This window comes from Jaculus jaculus, chromosome 1, assembly GCF_020740685.1.
Source record: "Jaculus jaculus isolate mJacJac1 chromosome 1, mJacJac1.mat.Y.cur, whole genome shotgun sequence".
Classification (NCBI taxonomy): domain Eukaryota; kingdom Metazoa; phylum Chordata; class Mammalia; order Rodentia; family Dipodidae; genus Jaculus; species Jaculus jaculus.
Genome location: NC_059102.1, coordinates 74,307,399 through 74,327,849, shown reverse-complemented (window position 1 = coordinate 74,327,849; position 20,451 = coordinate 74,307,399). Strand labels below are relative to the sequence as shown.

The 20,451-nt window shown below is 42.3% G+C and overlaps 1 protein-coding gene and 1 pseudogene across 5 annotated transcripts in view; both read right to left on the bottom strand.

Moving 5' to 3' along the window:
• The window catches only part of Kdm4c (lysine demethylase 4C), a 370,239-nt gene that overhangs the window by 331,653 nt on the left and 18,135 nt on the right, over nucleotides 1-20,451 (bottom strand). The window lies entirely within an intron of this gene.
• On the bottom strand, nucleotides 15,561-15,805 carry LOC101602376 (annotated as a pseudogene).

Below are 20,451 nucleotides of genomic sequence, written 5' to 3'. Positions count from 1 at the left end.
AAGAACCCAGGTCTGATTCTCCAGTACCCACATAAAGCCAGATGCACAAGGGGGTACATGTATCTGGAGTTTGTTTGCACTGGCTAAAGGCCCTACTTCATCCATTCTCTCTATATATATATGCCTCTCTTTTTCACAAATAAATAAATATTTAAAATTTTTTTAAATGGGCTGGAAGCGTGGTAACACACACCTTTAGTCACAGCACTCAGGAGGTCACTGTGAATGCAAGGACAGCCTGGGACTACAGAGTCAGCCAGCCTGGGCTAAAGTGAGACCCTACCTCAAAACCCCTTCCTCTCCCCCCCACAAAATAATTGGGCTAGGACTGGGGAGATGGCTCAGCACTTAAATGTGCTTGTCTGCAAAGCCTGTTGGCCTAGATTCATCTCCCTAGTACCCACATAAGGCCAGATGTACAAAGAGGTACATGCAACTGAAATTGGTTTGTAGCAATATGCCCATTTGTGCTCCCTCTTTCTCTCTTGAAAAAATAAATAAAATGGGCTATAAGACTGAATAAAGGGTTCTTCCGCAGGGCATGTTAGCACATGCCTTTAATCCCAGCACTTGGGAGGCAAAGGTAGAGGATCGCCATGAGTTCTAGGCCAAGTGAGCTAGAGTGAGACCCTACCTAGAAAAACCAAAAACATAAAATAAAACATTAAAAAAGAAGAAGAGGGCTGGAAAGATGGCTTCATGGTTAAAGCACTTGCCTGCACAGCCAAAGGACCCAGGTTCAATTCTCCAGGAACCACATAAGCCAGATGCACAAGGTGGCACATGCATCTTGAGTTCATTTGCAGTGTCTGGAGGCCCTAGCACACCCATTCAGTCTCATCCTTATTCTTTTTCTCACTTACTCTCTCCTATTCCTCCCTACCTCTTTCCCTCCTCAAATAAATAAATAAAATTATTTTAAAAAGAAAGAGTTCCAGTTAAGATGGCGATGTACCAAGCCAAAGCAGCCTATGGAAGAAAAAGCCAAAAAAATACCTCAGCAAAATACACACTTTTACTAAAAAGTGAGGTGTATAGGAAATTGAAAGGGCAGTGGAGAAGTAGGAGAGATCCAAAGCATCCAGAGCCCACACAGGCCAGCAAAAGCAGCTCTGGTAGGTCTACCGATCGTGGCAGCGGCAGAGGCGCACCAGAAAGCTGCCAGGCTTGGCTTGAGCCACAGGAAAAGCCAGGTGAGGGGAGCTTCCACTCATACCGGCCCTCTCCGCAAACTCAAGAAATGTGAAGAAAGAGCGGCAATGAATAATGGAGGAGCAGATCACACAGTAGAAGAACACGTGGACCAGCAAGAAAACTAGAGCAGCATGGGCAGCCTCCCCTCCCCCAAGGCCAGTGCCCACCTCCAGCGAACAGAGCAGCAGTACAGGCACCCCAGCCAGGTTAACGTGACCCAACAGAAGGACCCAAGCAGGAGCAGAGGTAACTGAGACTACACCAGGGAAGGGTCTCAACAGGTCACAAGCTGATTTGTAACCCTCAACAGATCAGAAATCTTAACCTCCTTGTTGTCAGGATTAAGGGTATGGGTGGGGTACCAAACACCCTAAGGGACAGTTAGAGGATCTGGTTGTCATAATTCCTACTCCTGGATAAATACTCTGAGAGTCTTCAGAGACACCCTTAACACCTTAAGCTCCTACGGTGAAGTTATACAACATCAGATTATCTGATAAATCTAATAATACCCAGCTAACTAGAAAATCCAATCAATAATTAATCCAGGATGCAAAAAATATATACATTAAAACACAAAAAACACCAAAAATAGAAACAATATAAATCTACCAAAAAGTATTAATACATCAGAAATAAACTCCAGTGAGAATGAGTTATAAGAAATGCCTGAGAAAGATATCAAAAACAGTCAAAGAAGAAATCAAAGAGGAAATCAAAGGAAACAAAGAAAACATAGGACAACAATTTAATGAAATAAACAGGTCAATACTAGACATAAATAAGGAAAAAGAAATAATAAAGAAAAACCAGTCAAAATTACTAGCAATGAAGAACACAGTTAATGAAATAAAAAACTCTGTAGAAAATCTCACCAGTAGAATGGGTGAAGGAGAGAACAGAATATCTAAGGTAGAAGACCAGGTGGCAGACTTCAACACCCTACTCTCATCAATTGACAAGTCATCCCGGGAAAAAATAAACAGAGAGGCATCAGTACTAAATGAGGTCATAGAAGGAATGGACCTAACAGATATATACAGGACATTTCATCCAAATGCTGCAGAATATACATTCTTTTCAGCAGCACATGGAACATTCTCTAAAATAGACCATATATTAAGACTCAAAGCAAATCTTAACAAATACAGGAAAACTGAAATAATTCCCTGCATTCTATCTGACCACAATGGAATCAAACTACAAATCAGTAACAAGAAAGGGTATAGAGCATACACAAAATCATGGAAATTAAACAAAACACTACTAAATGATGAATGGGCTAATGAAGAAATCAAGAAAGGAAATCAAAAAATTTAGAGTCAAATGGTAATGAGAACACAACATACCAAAATCTCTGGGACAAAATGAAGGCAATCCTAAGAGGTAAATTTATAGCTTTAAGTACCTATATTAAGAAATTAGAAAGCCAGGCGTGGTGACACACGCCTTTAATCCCAGCACTTGGGAGGCAGAGGAAGGTGGATCGCCATGAGTTCGAGGCCACCCTGAGAATACATAGTGAATTCCAGGTCAGCCTGGACTAGAGTGAGACCCTACCTCAAAACACCAAAAAAACCCAAAAAACAGAAATTAGAAAGGTCGCAAGTAAACAACCTAATCTTTACCTTAAAGCCTTGGAAAAAGAAGAACAAAGCAAACCAAAAATCAGTAGCCGGTGCCGGGCGTGGTGGCACACACCTTTAATCCCAGCACTCGGGAAGCAGAGGTAGGAGGATCGCCATCAATTCGAGGCCACCCTGAGACTACAGAGTTAATTCCAGGTCAGCCTGGACCAGAGTGAGACCCTACCTCAAAAAAACAAACAAACAAACAAAAAAATCAGTAGACGGGAAGAAATAACAAAGATTAGGGCAGAAATTAATGAAATAGAAACAAAAATAAAAACAATCCAAAGAATTAATGAAACAAAGAGTTGGTCCTTTGAAAGGATAAACAAGATTGATAAACCCTTAGCAAACCTGACCAGAAGAGAGAAGAGACACAAATTAATAAAATCAGAGATGAAAAAGGTAACAACAGATTCCAGAGAAATTCAAAAAATCATAGGGATACACTATAAAAGCATATACTCCACAAAGTATGAAAATCTGAAAGAAATGGATGATTTCCTTGATTTATATTACCTACCTAAATTAAATCAAAATGATATCAATCATTCAAATAGACCTATACCAAGCAAGGAGATCTGAACAGTTATCAAAAATCTCCCAACTAAACAAAGCCCAGGCCCAGATGGATTCATTGCTGAATTTTACCAGACCTTCAGGGAAGAACTAATGCCATTGCTTCTTAACCTTTTCCATAAAATAGAAAAAGGAATCCTACTAAATTCGTTCTATGAAGCCAGCATCACCCTGATACCAAAACCAGGTAAAGATAGAACAAATAAAGACAATTAAAGACCAATCTCCCTCATGAACATAGAGGCAAAAATTCTCAACAAAATATTGGCAACCAGAATATAAGAATATATCAGAAAGATCATTCACACTGACCAAGTAGGCTTTATCCCAGAGATGCAGGGATGGTTCAACATACACAAACTGATAAATTTAATACATTATATAAATGGACTGAAGAACAAAAATCATATGATCATCACATTAGACACAGAGAAAGCATTTGACAAAATCCAACATCCCTTCATGATAAAAGTCCTACACAGACTGGGAATAGAAGGAACATTTCTCAATATAATAAACTGGAAGCTTTTCCACTAAAATCAGGAACAAGACAAGGGTGTCCACTGTCCCCACTTTTATTTAATATAGTACTGGACGTCTCAGCCATAGCAAAGAGGCAACATACAGAATGGGAAAAAAAATCTTTGCCAGCTATATATCTGATAGAGGATTAATATCTAGGATACACAAAGAACTCAGCCGGGCGTGGTGGCGCACACCTTTAATCCCAGCACTTGGGAAGCAGAGGTAGGAGGATCACCATGAGTTCAAGGCCACCCTGAGATGACAGAGTTAATTCCAGGTCAGCCTGGACCAGAATGAGACCCTACCTCGAAAAACCAAAAAAATAAAAATAAAAAAAATAAAAAACCTCAAAAAGTTAAATAATAATAACTCAAACAACCCAATTTAAAAATGGGCTATGGAGCTAAATAGAGCATTCTCAAAGGAAGAAATATGAATGGCATATAATCATTTAAAAAATGTTCTACGTCACTAGTCATCAGGGAAATGCAGATTGAAACTACATTGAGATTCCATCTCACTCCTGTCAGATTGCCTATCATGAAAACAAATGATCATAAATGCTGGCAGGGATGCGGAAAAAGAGGAGCTCTTCTACACTGTTGGTGGGAATGCAATCTGGCCCAGCCATTGTGAAAATCAGTGTGGAGGTTCCTAACACAGCTAAAGATTGATCTACCATATGACCCAGCTACAGCACTCCTAGGCATATATCCTAAGGACTCATCCCACTTCCTTAGAAGTACATGCTCAACCATGTTTATTGCCACTCAATTCATAATAGCTGGGAAATGGAACCTGCCTAGATGTCCCTCAACTGATGAGTGGATAATAAAGATGTGGCACATTTATACAATGGAGTTCTACTCAGCGGTAAAGAAAAATGAAGGTATGAAATTTGCAGGGAAATGGATGGATCTGGAAAGGATTATACTAAGTGAGGTAACCCAGGCCTAGAAAGCCAAGTGCCGCATGTTCTCCCTCATATTTGGATCCTAGCTACAGATGATTGGGCTTCTGTGTGAGAAGGAAAAAACTCAGTAGCAGAGGCCAGTAATTTAAAAAGGAGATATAAAGGGAAGAGAAAGAAAGGGAGGAAGGGACTTAATAGGGTGTTATTGTATATATGCAAGCAAAAGAATAGATTAATGGGGGTGAAAAGGCCCAAAGTGAGGTCAGGGGAAGAGATTAAGTAAAGGAAAGGTGGAGGTAGGGCTAATCAAAATCTAAGAGTATGCAAATAAATCATATGGAATCCTCTGGTTTTGGACAATAGAACACTCAGGAGCCATAGATCATTGTTAGGAAATTTTCAGTACCAGGGATGGGATACTTCCGGTGAGTTGTTGGCCAGGGAGGTCCCTGATGCCCACAAAACATTATAAACCATTGCTGAGGCCTTTGGTTTCCCACCAGGAATAGATGGTAAGACCCTATTGCTGAAGACTCCACATACTTGCGCTACGAGGCCACTGAGAAATCCTGCTGGAACTGAGCTGATAACCTCCTCCATGTAGACCAGCTGACAGAAAGCTGGAAGAAGCCATTCTACTGTAGTTCACTGGGAGAAAAGACATACCACCAGTGAAGATACTCAACAGTGGACACTGCAAGCTTTATAATTGGCCAGCCAGCCTAAATGAGCCAACGGGTACAATAGTGGCACGTCTGTCATGGTGGAAACCAAGTGCCCTCCAATTAGCCTGGAGGCCCACTCCATGGGGGGAAACACATCCCTGATACTGAAAACTTAAAACAGGGGTTGTCATGAGCCCTAGAGGTATAACATCTGCTGATGTTTGGATAAGTATATATACTATGCTTATCAAACTGCCCAGTAAGCACTTCTCTTAATATTCATACCCTTATGTTAATGCTACTCTCACTTTGGGTAGAGAATCTCTTTTCAGATGCCCAGTAAGCACTTCTCGTAATATTCATAACCTTATATTAATACTACTCTCACTTTGGGTAGAGAATCTTTTTCCAGATGGCAGTAACCTTGGGATGACTCAGAAAGTATCATAGTGCTGGAAAGAAGTGACTGAAGTACTGAGTAACATCCTGATCACACCTTCCAAAACTCAGGGTCTAATGAGGAAGAGGTGGCAGAAAGAATGTAAGGGCCAAAGGAAGGGTAGGACTCCTTACAGCATGCTCCCTCCAGACATAAAATGGCCTGGATATCCATGACCTCATAGTGCCTGACACTACCTACACAAGACCATCATAAGAGGAGGAAAAGACCATGACATCAAAATAAAAGAGAGACTGAGATGGGGAGGGGATATGATGAAGAATGGAATTTCAAAGGGGAAAGTGTGGGGGGGGGGGTATTACCATGGGATACTTTTTATATTCATAGAAAATGTTAATAAAAATCGAGAAAGAAAAAAAAAAGAAAGAAAACCTAGGGCTGAAGAGATTGCTTAGCAGTTAAGGCACTTGCCTGCAAATCCAAAGGACCGAGGTTTGATTCCCAAGACCCATGTAAGCCAGATGCACAAGATGGTGCATGTGTCTGGAGTTTGTTTACAGTGGCTGGAGGCCCTGGCACACCCATATTCATTCATTCTCTCTCTCTTTCTCTCTGCCTCTTTCCCTCTCTCACTCTCTCAAATAAGTAAAAAATAATTTTTTTAAAAAAAAAGAGAGAGCTGGGCTTGGTGGCGCACACCTTTAATCCCAGCACTCGGGAGGCAGAGGTAGGAGGATTGCCATGAGTTCAAGACCACTGTGAGATGACAGAGTTAATTCCAGGTCAGCCTGGACCAGAGTGAGACCCTACCTCAAAAAACCAAAAAAAAAAAAAAAAAGAGAGAGAGAGAGAGAGAGAGGCTGGAGATATGGCTTAGCAGTTAAGGTGTTTGCCTGTAAAGCCAAAGGACCTCGATTCAATCCTCTAGGACCCAGTGCATGCGTCCAGAGTTAAGTCTGCAGTGATTGAAGGCCCTGGTGCACTCCCTCTATCTCTCGCTCTCTCTCCCTGTCTCTCCCTCTCCCTCCCTCTCCCTCTCTCTCTCTCTCTCTCTCTCTCTCTCTCTCTCTCTCTCTCTCAAATAAATAAGTAATAAAATATTTTTAAACATTTAAACAAAATAAAATATTAGCTGGGTGTAGTGTTGTACGCCCTTAATGCCAGCACTTGGGAGACAAGAGATGGGAGTATCGCAGTTGTGGGTCTGAGGCCACCCTGAGACTACATAATGAATTCCAAATCAGCCTGGGCTAGAGTGAGACCCTATTTTAAAAAAGAAAAAAAATCTAGGACTGGTGGTGCAAGCCTTTAATCCCCGCACTAGTGAGGCAGAGTTAGGAGGATTGCAGTGAGTTCAAGGCTACCCTGAGAATACAGAGTGAATTCCAGGTCAGCCTGGGCTAGAGTGAGACCCTACCTCAAAAAAACAATAAATAAATAAATGAAAATAAAAACAAAAAAGAGCAATTTGCTTGTAACTTGTAAGTAATACTGGTAGAAAATTCTAAGCAGGGAGAAAAGCAAAGAAGCCTACAGATGACCTATTATGTAGAAACATGGGTATGTGAAAGAGTAGCCTGGGTATTTCTAGACAGAAAAGGAAGCCACTGAAGAAGAAATTAGAAATCAAGACAGTCATTCAACAAATAGTCACTGAATGCCTAAATGCTGAGCTGGCATTCCTAAAACAAGAACACAAAGTCCTGACACTAACAGAATGCAACAGACAATAAATAAATAACAAGTACTAAGATAACACAGTAGAAATGATACAGGAATTTGGGGGTTCCTTACCAATGCACCAATAGTTTTAGGGGGTACCCAGATTCTTGTGTAACGAATTAAATGAATGAAATCCACAGACCGAAGGATAAGATTCAGAAAGATTGTATTATAGCTTAAAGCTGTAGGACAGAAAGCCTTAAGAGAAGGGGAAATTAAGGGAAGAAAGGGATTAAAGGGGAGGAAAGGAAGGAATTAGCAAGCCCAGAACTTAAAAATGGGAGAGCTCTAACCCAAGGAGCCAAGAAGGGGCTTGAGAAGCACACCTGGAGGCTCAAGTTGGGGTTTTTACAAGGAAGGGTGGCTGGTTTAGCCAGTCTAGGATTTTCTAGAAAAGTGCAATCTTCCCAGAAATCTTAATTCCGTAAGGGCTTTCTTGGAAAGGAGTAGAAGGACTCTCTAAGGAGACAGAGATAAGAAAAAGCCAGACCATTCTCACATTTCTGTCTTAGATTCTCCCCATAGGCTCAAGGATAATTCCTGCATTTAGTCAAGGAGAAAACTATTCACTTAGGAGCCTTGTAACCCCTAAATTGTCTGCCTCAGAAAGGAGAGGGTTGATGTTTCAGACCATACAAAGGAAGACATTTCAGAGAAGGTGAAATCCAGGACAGTCCAGAAAGAAATTAACCAGAAAAATATTTGGAAAGAACATTTAAGGACAAAAAGGGATGAGAGGGGAGTAAAGTTAGGGTGACTGGACCACTGAAGGTGAAAAGTGCAGGAAAGTTTATACTTGCTAGAAATTAAAGATGATCTGACTTCTTATCTCTTGCCTAGTTCCTTAGGAACCTGTTTTTCTACCATCAGGACCCTTCCTGGGAGGGAGTTCTTTCATAGGATTTAAACATTGTGGCTCAGGCTGGAAAGATGGTTTAGTGGTTAAGGCTGTTGCTTGTGAAACCTAAGGACCCAGGTTCAATTCTCCAGGTCCCATGGAAGCCAGATGAACAAGGTGGTGCATGCATCTAGAATTTGTTTGCAGTGGCTAGAGGCCCTGGCACACCCTTTCTAAAAGTAAATTAGTTAAAAAAAAAAAAATTAGGGCTGGAGAGATGGCTTATTGGGTATGTGCTTGCCTGTGAGGCCTAAGGACCCCAGTTCTAGGCTCAATTCCCCAGGACCCACGTTAGCCAGATGCACAAGGGGCACACACATCTGGAGTTCATTTGCAGTGGCTAGAGGCCCTGGCCCGCCCATTCTCTCTCTCTGCCTCTTTCTCTCTCTGCGCCTGTCGCTTTCAAATAAATAAATAAAAATAAAAACAAAAAAAATTAAACATTGTGGTTGGTCAAGTTCAGCCCCCCCGGAACTTGGTGCCAGAGCTAACCTCTTTCTGAGACAGCCCATAGCCCTGACCAACCAGCTGTCCTCTGAGCAGAAAGACAGCCCACCACCATAAGGTCATAAATACCTTTGCAAGGGGAAGGCAGGCTCTCTGATCATTTTGGAACTTCCAGCTGTGGGTGAGGTTTTAATGTTTTCTTTTTTTGTTGTTGTTTTTTTGTTTTTTTTTTTTTACCTGCTGGGTTCTTTATCCCCTCCAGTTCCCCACATGGCAGGAGCTCCTTGAAGTTTTCTTTCCACTTTTTCTAAGCCCTTCACATGGCATCTCTAGCCATGTGGGTGCCTTTCCTTGGCTCTATACTTCCCTTCCCTCAACAAATATAATAATTTAATAATTATCCTTCTTAGTCTTTTTTATTCAACTCTTTGACTAAAATAGAAACAAACCTAGGGTTTAGAGTTCAAGGAGCTTCCTGGACCCCTAGCACCCCGTAACACTATTTTTGGCACTGGGCATCACCAGTTATCCTGAAACTTGTAATAATCATTAGCCCTAAGAGGACATATTTCATAAGAATCACCACTGTGGAACAGAGGATGGTAGGTCAGCTGGCAGAGTACTTAACAAGCATGAACAAAGCTGTGGGTTTGATACCCAACAGTGTATTAAAGTCAGGTGTGGTGGTACACCTCTGTACTCCCAGTATTGAAGAGATGGAGTCAGGAGAATCTGAAGTTTAGGGCATCCTCAAGGCCAGCCTGGGCTACCTGAGACTGTCTTAAAAAAAGAAAAAAAAATCACCACTATGCTTTTCAGCTAATGGTGATGCTATAATCTTTTTCTTTAAAATACTACCACTCAAAAAAAAAAAAAAAACTACAACTCTTTGGAGACTAAGTTCCCAAAATGAATAACAACAGTACATGAAGGGTAATGTTTGGTAGCCAAGCAAACATTAACACTCTGTGTCATAATCATCTATGGACCCCACCTCCCATAGCCTTAACATACTAATTTTAAGAAAGGGGAAAAACCACAATTGCCCTCTCTAGAATCTGAAGCACTGTATGTATGAAGGGAGGAACCATCTCAACTACCACTCCTTTTAGTCATCAACTAGCATACAAAAGGGAGGAAAGTGGAAGTAGCAGGGCTTTTTTGAGACCCATTAACAGAAAGTTATTTCTTCAGAAAACGCATGGCTATTTAAGATGGGTTTGTTTGCTTGCTTGGTTAAATGATTGGTTTGGTAATTTGAGACATACTCTCAGTCTGCTCCTGAACACTTAATTTAGTAATTGAAGAGGACCTTGAATTCCTAATCCTCCTGCCTCCATTTCCCAAGTTCTGGGATTATAGGCCTACACCATTATACCCAGAATTTATAATTTTTGTTTCTCTGAAAAAGCAGCTGGGCATGGTGGTGCACATCTTTAATTCCACACTTGTGAGGCAGAGGTAGGAGGAAGGTTGTCAAGTTCCAAAGTCAGCCTGGGCTAGAGCGAGACCCTACATTTGAAAACCAAAACAAAGGGAGGGGGCATAACTTTTTTCTTTGGATATCAGTCAAAACCCCTATCCTGACCCTTACTTAGTTACTTTCTCTGAAGTGCTCATTTCTCTCACCTCACTATCACCCTAGCTGCTGCTCAGACTTTAACTCAGAAACACATGGTTTTGTCTCTTCCTCTTCTTACCCACATCTCCCCTTCACCTAGCAGGCTGTCCACCCTCAAGCTTTAATAAAATAGCTCTTGGGCATTCATCTGAGTCTTTTTCTTTTTTTAGGCTAAGTCTCACTCTAGCCCAGGCTAACCTAGCACTCACATTATAGACCAAGCTGGTCTCAAACTATGATGTTCCTCCTAAATCAACCTCAGTGCTGAGGACTGAGATCAAAGGTGAGAAGCAGCAAACCTAATTTGCTATTTTTAATCCCTTCTTATCAGACTGGGGAGATGGCTCAGCTGTGAAAGGCACTTGCTTACAAAGCTCACAGGCCAGAGATTAGATTTACTCAGAACCCACACAAAGCTAGACATACAAAGTGGTGCCTACATCTGAAGCTCATTTGCAGCAAGAGGCCCTGGTGTGCCCATTCTCCCTTTCCACATCCTTTTCCCTCTCCTAGCAAATAAATACATTTTTAGATTACTTTATCTTTAAGATTGGTCCTTGATAATAGTTGACTTGTTATTTTGCTTCCATAGACCTGCCTACCAATGTTTTGAGAACACCTATGCCAAGTAACCATATACAGTAAGTACACTATGAAATTCTTACAGTGTTTAAGAGGCAGGCTCTCCCTATGCTGCCAGACTGCCCTCCAAGTCTTGGTCTCATCTGACCCTCCCAACCTCAGCCTCTAAGTAGCTAGGATTACTTCTAAGGAGCTTTTATTTTTATTTATTTATTTGAGAGAGACATAGGCAGGAAGAGAGAAAGAGAGAGAGAGAATGGGTACGTCAGGGCCTCCAGCCACTGCAAACTCCAGATGCAGGCACCACTTTGTGCATTTGGCTTACGTGGGTCCTAAGGAATCGAACCTGGGTCCTTTGGCTTTGCATCTCTCCAGCCCCTAAGGAACTTTTAATAAGCTAAAAATCACTGGGTGTGCTCCTTAAAATCCAGTACTTAGCAGGGAGAGGTAGGAGGATCACTGTGAGTTAAGGCCACCCTGAGACTACATAGTGAATTCCATGTCAGCCTGAGCTAGAGTGAGACCCTACCTACAAAAACAAAAAAAAAAAAACAAGCTAATTTTTTTTTCATTTAATAAAGGAAAGCGGTGGACAAAACTATGCTTCTATACCCAACACCATCTTCGTTTCTGAAAGCTTGCCTTAGTGCAAAGGAAAAGCATCTGCTTTTTTTATTGTAAATAACACATCTTTTTTAAAAAGTTTATTAATTTTAATGTTTTTATTTATTTGCAAGCAGAGAGAGATGAGAGAAAATGGGAATGCCAGGGCCTCTAGCCACACTGCAAGCGAACTCCAGACATATGCGCCACTCTATGCATCTGGCTTTACATAGGTACTGGGAAGTTGAACCCATGTCATTAGGCTTTGCAGACATGGGCCTTAATAACTGAGCCATCTCTATAGCCCAACACATTTTACTTAACTAAAAATAACAGGATAGCTGAGCATGGTGGAACATACCTTTAATCCCAATACTCAAGACTCAAAAGGCAGGGCTGGAGAGATGGCATAGCGGTTAAGTGCTTGCCTGTGAAGCCTAAGGACCCCAGTTCGAGGCTCGGTTCCCCAGGTCCCACATTAGCCAGATGCACAAGGGGGCGCACGCGTCTGGAGTTCGTTTGCAGAGGCTGGAAGCCCTGGCGCGCCCATTCTCTCTCTCGCTCCCTCTATCTGTCTTTCTCTCTGTGTCTGTCGCTCTCAAATAAATAAATTAATTAATTAATTTAAAAAAAAAAAGACTCGAAAGGCAGAGGTAGGAAGATCTGCGTTTGAGGTCAACTTGGGCTACAACAATACCCTAACTTGGATAAACCAAAACAGGATAATGGGGCATGGCAAAGGTAGGAAAACCACAGAGTTCGAATCTAAGTCCAGCAGGAGCTACTGATTGAGCTCCAGGTCAGCCTAGGCTAAAGCAAAATGCTACCTTGAAAACACCCAAAATAAAAAATAGGGTAATGCTTCTCTGTCAAATTTCATCTCTTACACTGCTCTCCTGCACACACTTATACGGCTGATCTATATCCTCTTAACTTGCATGCTTATGTTGTTGATGTGCATCCTCAGGATGTGCACACATGTGTGTGTGTGTGTGAGAGAGAGAGAGAGTGTGTGTGTATGTGTGTATGTGTTCTGGAATTATAGAAGCAAGCTACCATGCCCAACTAAACAACTTCTGGGACAAGATGGGACTTAATGTTAGCTCTGCACTGTTAACATAAGTGACAGCCTGTCAGGGTCTACTTTATAACATATCACCTGCAGGATTTCATGTTCTCCAATTTAGCACATCATGATTAGGCTACAAAAAGAATAATGGGAAGCCAGGCATGGTGGCATACGCCTTTAATACTAGCACTAGCACTCGGGGAAGATCACTGTGAGTTCAAGGCCACCCTGAGAATACAAAGGGAATTCCAGGTCAGCTTGAGCTAGAGTGACAACCTACCTCAAAAAACAAAAACAAGAGCCGGGCGTGGTGGCGCACGCCTTTAATCCCAGCACTCGGGAGGCAGAGGTAGGAGGATTGCTGTGAGTTCAAGGCCACCCTGAGACTCCATAGTGAATTCCAGGTCAGCCTGGGCTAGAGTGAGACCCTACCTCGAAAAACAAAAAAAAAAAAAAAACAATAAAAAAATAAAAGGGCCAGGCATGTGGTCCATCCTTTTAATCCCAGCTGGGGAGGCTGAGGTAGAAGGCTACCCTAAGACTACTACTTACTCAGCCTAGGCTGGAGTAAAACCCTACCTCGAAAAAATAAATAAATAAATAAATAAATAAATAAATAAAGAGGGCTGGAGAGATGGTGTAGTGGTTAAGGTGTTTCCTGCAAAGCCAAAGGACCTTGGTTCAATTCCCCAGGAACCACATAAACCAGATATACAAGGTGGCACATGCGTTTGGAGTTCCTTTGCAGTAGCTAGAAGATCTTTCTCTCTCTCTCAAATAAAAAGAGCAGGGCATGGTGGCACATGCCTTTCATCCCAGTACCCAGGAGGCAGAAGTAGTAGAATCACTGTGAGTGTGAGGCTACCCTGAGACTATATAGTGAATTCCAGGTCAGCATGAGCTAGCATATACCCTACTTTGAAAAACCAAAAAGAATAAAGAGAGAAAGAAAGACCCAACCAGTCACCAGCTATGCTAGTTTAAAGATAATGCTATTTCAGTCTCTCTTTGGTTGTTCACAGACGTGTTCAAATCCTGAAGGTCACCCTCTCTAGTCCTAAGACATCCTGCTGCTCTGCAGCAAGAGCCCAAAAAGGAATTTGGCAAACAAGGTTCCAAAGTGAGTGCTATTCCATTCCCATGTGCTAAGTTCACCAAGGCACATCCTAGGCCTTCTTGAGACACAAATCTTAGTGCTGTTCATTGTGTTTGTTCTCAGTGCTCTGCCCACAAACTTGGCCAGACATTGATTTCAATGGGTTGGCTTATGTCATCCAAAGAGACATGGTGAAGCCTAATTCCCTCACATCTATGTTTGTAATCGTATTTGGGAAGAGGGTCTTTTCAGACTTACAAAATCAAGTAAAGATGAGATTAAGTAGGAAAGATCCTAGTCTAGTTCAATCTAACTGACTTGCTTTTAAGAGAAAGCGCCAGGCCAGAAATGGTGCCACATGTAATAATCCCCTCAAGGCCTTTCCTAGTGAGATCATCTCAAAGCAGCAACAGCAAAAGGTTAAGGACCTGGTGTGGTAGTAAAAATCTGCACTTTAGAGACAGGATTACAAACTGAAGGCCAGATTGTCTCCAAAAAGCCAGAGAGACAGACAAAGCAATCAGAATACCAACCATCTACTATGTAAAGATAAGAGGCAAAAACTGAAGTCATGCAACTGTAAGTCATGGGTTGCCTGGCAAACAGAAGGTAGCATGAGAAAGGCAAGGAACTCGTCAACGACAGTGAAGATATGCTGACACCTTGATTTTACACTTTTCGCCACCAGACATGCCCATTAATAAATTTCTCTTGTTTTAAACCATCCCACTTTATGGCAGCTTATAACAGCAGGTCTGGCATACTAATTCAGGGCTAGACATAGAGGAAGTAGGTAGAAGACCACATCTTCCAATACCAACTTTATCAGTAGTAAAATACTCTAACCTTCCACCTTACCTCTTCTTTCTGGGTTGGTTGGAACTTAGCAGAAGCCCAAAAAGAGACCCAGAAGATGTTACCCTGCTAGCTTTTGAAAGAGCTGGAATTCCCCTGCTGCTTCCCCAGTTCAGCACACTACCTAGGTTGGCTAACCTTTGAGTCAGCCCCCTGAATTTACCTGCCAATAAGGCCTCTCCTCTGCCTATCTGGTTCTGACAGAAGTCCATCCTAATGAACTATAAAGGGCGTAATCCTCCTTTCTTCCTTCCACTTTGACCACCTGTTAAGACTTCCAGCTCCTTTTATTAGACGGGTAAGTATTAGAGGGGAAGGCCCCAAGTACTCTTTTGCTCATTCCACACTTCTGTTTCCAGATACTTTTTTTTTTTTTTTTTTTTTTTTTTGGTTTTTCGAGGTAGGATCTCACTCCAGCCCAGGCTGACCTGGAATTCACTCTAGTCTCAGGGTGGCCTTGAACTCACTGCTATCATCCCACCTCTGCCTGGGATTAAAGGCGTGCACCACCATGTCAGGCCTCAGATACCTTTTCACTGATTTAAAAAAAAAAAAAAACTGGAGACTTTACATTTATTCAATAAGTGGTATGATACAAACTGGAATTACTCAATTCCAAATAAACGAATTTCACTTTTTCACCATTTGATCTGTTGCTTTTTAGCACCAACACTCTTGGCAACCACCTGGTGTAAACATTACAATGGGTTAACAACTTCTGCCTGCTTTAATAAGTCCTTCTGTCACTCTCTGAAAGGATGGCCTACTGTACTTTCTGTACAATCTGGACAAACAGACTGGTGATGTCTACAGTAGTGTCAATGAAGCAGTCCATACAACTAGAGAGACAGTTTTCAATGCGAGAATCTAGACGATTTCCTGGCTTTTCCACACACTTATCCCAACACAGTTCTATGAAGTAATACATCTGAGCCATGAACTGTAGCTTCTGCTTGATGGCCACCAGGCACTGCAACTTCTCCTGTCGGCTTCACCCAGCTCTGCCATGTCCAGCTGCACTGCAGCCTTCTGCAAGTCACCATATGTGGCAGAAGCACACCGACTTCTGGTCCATCCATGTTTTTCTCTCACCTTGAATTTCCTCTAAATCCTGTGTCTACCAAATGTGCATTTCCTCTAAACTCCAGGCCTGCTACCTGTATAATTTCTCTAAATTCAAGGTGTACCGTATATGTATTTTCTATAAACTTTGGCCTACCTACTACCTGTGTGACTCTTTACTCATTTTCCCATCTAAATTTCCCAGTCTCTGCTTAAGTGCTTTCCCTCAGTCATTGTTCTTTAACATCCAAATCCATCACCACTTAATCTTCTAAGTACTGAACTGATGCTTTTACGCTCTTCTTCCACGAGTCTGTGAATGTTTCCCCTAAATTGTTTAGCATGGGCTTCTAGATCCTGTATTCTACGTGTATGTAACTGCTCTAGTCTCTTCCTAGATACCAATCTTTCCTAAATAAAGCCCACAATTCCTAATTTATACCTAAATAAATTCAATAATTTGTAATTTATCCCTCAAGTCCTTTTTTTTGTTTTGGGTTTGTGTGTGTGTGTGTGTGTGTGTTTTGTTTTTGTTTTTGTTTTTGTTTTTTGGTTTTCCGAGGTGCTCTAGCTACCTCAGAGCTGACCTGGAATTCACTCTGTAGTCTCAGGATGGCCTGGAACTCATGGTGATCCTCCTACCTCTGCCTCCCGAGTGCTGGGATTAAAGGTATGCGCCACCATGCCCAGCTCCTCAAGTCCATTTTTATCAATTATTTGTTAAAATAATGACAAGGACCCAAAAAATGGGCTTCACAGGCATAGGAAAACCGCTCCTGGACCCCAGACTCTTGCAACAACGGGACTCAACAAGCCTGGGCCCTAAAGTTCGAAGGCAACACAGTCAAGAAAAGCCCTTCAACTATAGATCATACTTGTCTGCACCAAGCCACATTCCTCTCCCAGGTCCACAGAGCTTTTTGTCAATCCTTTTCATCCAACTCAGTTTACTACTCCATCTTACTCAACAGGCCTACATGCACTGATCAGGAGTACAAATGGAAAAGACTCAGGGATACTATGGTCCAGGATAGGAGACCAGGGCAACAAATGACTCTGTAGATGTTCCCTTCAAGCTGAATGTGGTGCCAAATACCTATACTTCTAGCACTAGTGAGGTGGACAGAAAAGGATCATGAGTTTAAGGTCAGCCTGGGTTACATAGCAAGATCTCATATCCAAGCCAAGCAGAAAATAAAATCTTATTTGAGGTGACAGATTCTAGGCTGAAACCCAGGAGAATGTAACCCAGCCTCAGAAAGCAAGATGTCACGTGTTCTGTCTTGTATGTGGATCCTAGCTACAAATGATTGGACTTCTATGTGAGTTGGAATAAAACTCAGTAGCAGAGGCCAGTAACCTAGAAAAAGAATATAAAGGAAACAGAAAGGGAAGGAGTGGGTACTTAATAAGATGGTATTGTATATATGTAAGTAGAAGAACAGATTAATGGAAGTGGAAAGGCCAAGAAAGGTCAGGGGAAGGGACTGAGTAAAGGAAAGGTGGGAAAAGGGCTAATCAAAATCTAAGAGGGTATGAATAACTCATATAGAAACCTACTTTTATGGACAATGGAATACCCACAGATTGTTAGTAGAAAATTTTCAGTGCCAGGGATGGGATACCTTTCACTGAGTTATTGTCCAGGGAGGTCCCTGATTTCCCCAAAACATTACAGGTCATTGCCGAGGCTCTTGGTTTCTGTGGTTGTTTGATTCAGGTGTCCCCCATAACCTTAAGTATGCTGAATACCAGTCTCCGTAGCTGATGGCAATTGGAAGTTAAAGCCTCCTGGAGGCAGTGTATTGTTGGGGGCAGATTTATGGGTGTTATAGCTAGTTTCTCCCATACCAGTGTTTGGTACAATCTCCTGTTCTTGTTGTCCATATGATGTTGGCCAGGGGGTGATGTCCAACCTCTACTCATGGCATTGTTTTCCCCTGCCATCATGGAGCATTCCCTCAAGCCTGTAGGCCAAAATAAACCGTATTTTACCCACAAGTTGCTCTTGGTCAAGCGTTTTCTGGCAGCAATGCAAACCTAACTGTAGCAGTTTCCCACCAGGAACAGATGGTAAAACCCTATTGCTGAAGACTCTACATACTTAGGCTGCAAGGTCACTGAGGAATCCTAGAAATCCTATACGAGCTGAGCTGAAAACCTCTTCCATGTAGACCAGATGACACAAAGCTGGAAAAAGCTATGCTGAATGCAGTTCCATGGGAGAGAGAAATCGTAAGTGGAAATACTCAACAGTGGACACTGCAAGCCTTAAATTTGGCCAGCCAGGCCAAGTGAGCCAATGGGTGCAATAGTGACATGTCTGTTATAGGGGAAACCAACCACTCTCTAATTAAACTGGAGGCCTGTTCCATGCCTGATACTGAAAACCTACAACAGGGGTAGTCATGAGCCCTAGGAGTATAATGCATGCTAACATTTGGCTAAATGTATATACCATGCTCACCAAACTGCCCAGTAAGCACTTCTCTTAATGTTCATACTCATATATTAATGCTATTCTCATTTTTGGTTAGAGAAGCTTCTCTTTTCAGATGGCAGTGACCTTTGGATGACTAGGAAGGCACCATGGTGCTGAGAAGTGACAGAGGAGTGCTCAGCACTGAAATAATTCTATCACACCTTCCAAGGCTCAGGGTCCATTGCGGAAGAGGTAGTGGAAAGAATGGAAGAACCAAGGGTAGGACTCCTTACAACATGCTCCTCCACACACAAAATGGCCTGGATATCCATGACCTTGCAGTGCCTGACACTACTACACAAAACCATCATAATAGGGGGAAAAGATCATGACATAAAAATGAAAGAGACTGACTGAGTAGGGGAAATGGACTGATGGAGAGTAGCATTTCAAAGGGGAAACTGAGGGGAGGGAAGGAATTGCCATGGGTTACTGTCTATAATTATGGAAGTTGTCAATAAAAAAATAAATTAGAACTGGGCATGGTGGCACACACTTTTAACCCCAGCACTCAGAAGACAGAGCCAGGAGGATTGCTGTGAGTTCAAAGCTGCCCTAAGACTACATAGTGAACTACAGATCAGCCTGAGCTAGAGTGAAACCCTACCTCAATAAAAAAAAAAAATAATAATAATTAAATTTAAAAATAAAAGCAAATTCATTCTACACGTCTATATTGGCCAACTTAAAATCCTCATTGCAGTGGTGGAACACGTCTATAATTCTAGTACTCGGGACTTGAGTGCTGAGATTATAGCTATGTGAGTCTCTCAAGACACACAAAAAATAACTAAATTCCCATTATTATTTACAAAAATACAACACAATCTAGGCTACCTTTTGTTTCACTAATTCATCATTTATAGCAGGGAGAGTATCCACCTATACAAACCCTTCAATTGTATAAGACTGACAGCTACTCTCTCTTTCTATCTGCCTTTCTCTCTCTGTCACTCTCAAATAAATAAATAAAAGTAAACCAAAAAAATTTCCATGATTATAAAAAAATATCCCATGGTAATACCTTCCCTCCCCCCTTTCCCCTTTGAAACTCCATTCTCCATCATATCCCCTCTGTATCTCAGTCTTTTATTTTGATGCCATGATCTTTTCCTCCTATAATGATGATCTTGTGTAGGTAGTGTCAGGCACTATGAGGTCATGAATATCCAGTGTGGGGAGCCCCTCGGCTCGCATGGCCAAGGCCTATGGGGAGAGTACCCCTGGCCAAGCCCTAAAGATGGCGCCTGATGGAAGTTCAGTGCTTGGGACAAACAAGTCCATATCTGGAGGAGTTTGCCATCTCTGCCGTTCATTGGTTTCTGATGCTCCTCTGGAGGCGTTGCGTGGCCTGGGGTGATTGGGTGGAGTGAGTGCGCGAGTGAGTGCGCTTATAAGGAATCCCCGCCCGAGGCTTGGGGGAGATGAAGCTTGAAGTTGCCTGAATAAACTGCTGTAAGAAGAACTGGTGGTTGTGTCTTCCTTGCTGGTCGAGGCGGACGCGACAAGCCAGGCCATTTTGTGTCGGGGGGGGGGGGGGGGGTACGTTTTAAGGAGTCCTACCCTTCCTTTGGCTCTTACATTCTTTCTGCCACCTCTTCTGCAATAGACCCTGAGCCTTGGAAGTTGTGATAGAGATATTGAAGTACTGAGAACTCCTGTCACTTCTTTCCAGCATCATGATGCCTTCTGAGTAATTTCTAATTTTTTTTTTAGAAACTCCATACTTATTTCCATAATGACTGGCTAGTTTTCACTCCCACTAGCAGTGAAAAACTTCATTGGTCAAAAATTAGAAAAAAAAAAATTAGGTGGCGAGGGCCAAAAGTGGTGGCACATGCCTTTAATCCCAGCACTTGGGAGGCAGAGGCAGGAGGATTGCCATGAGTTCAAGGGCCCCCGAGACTACTTAATGAATGTCAGGTCAGCCTGAGCTAGAGCAAGACTCTACCTCACAGGGGGAAAAACAAAAAAGGTAGCAAGCTGGGCATGGTGGCTCGCGCCTTTAATCCCTGCACTTGGGATGCAGAGGTGGGAGGGTTGTGAGTTTGAGGCCACCCTGGGACTATGGAGTGAATTCCAGGTCAGCCTGGGCTACAACGAGACCCTG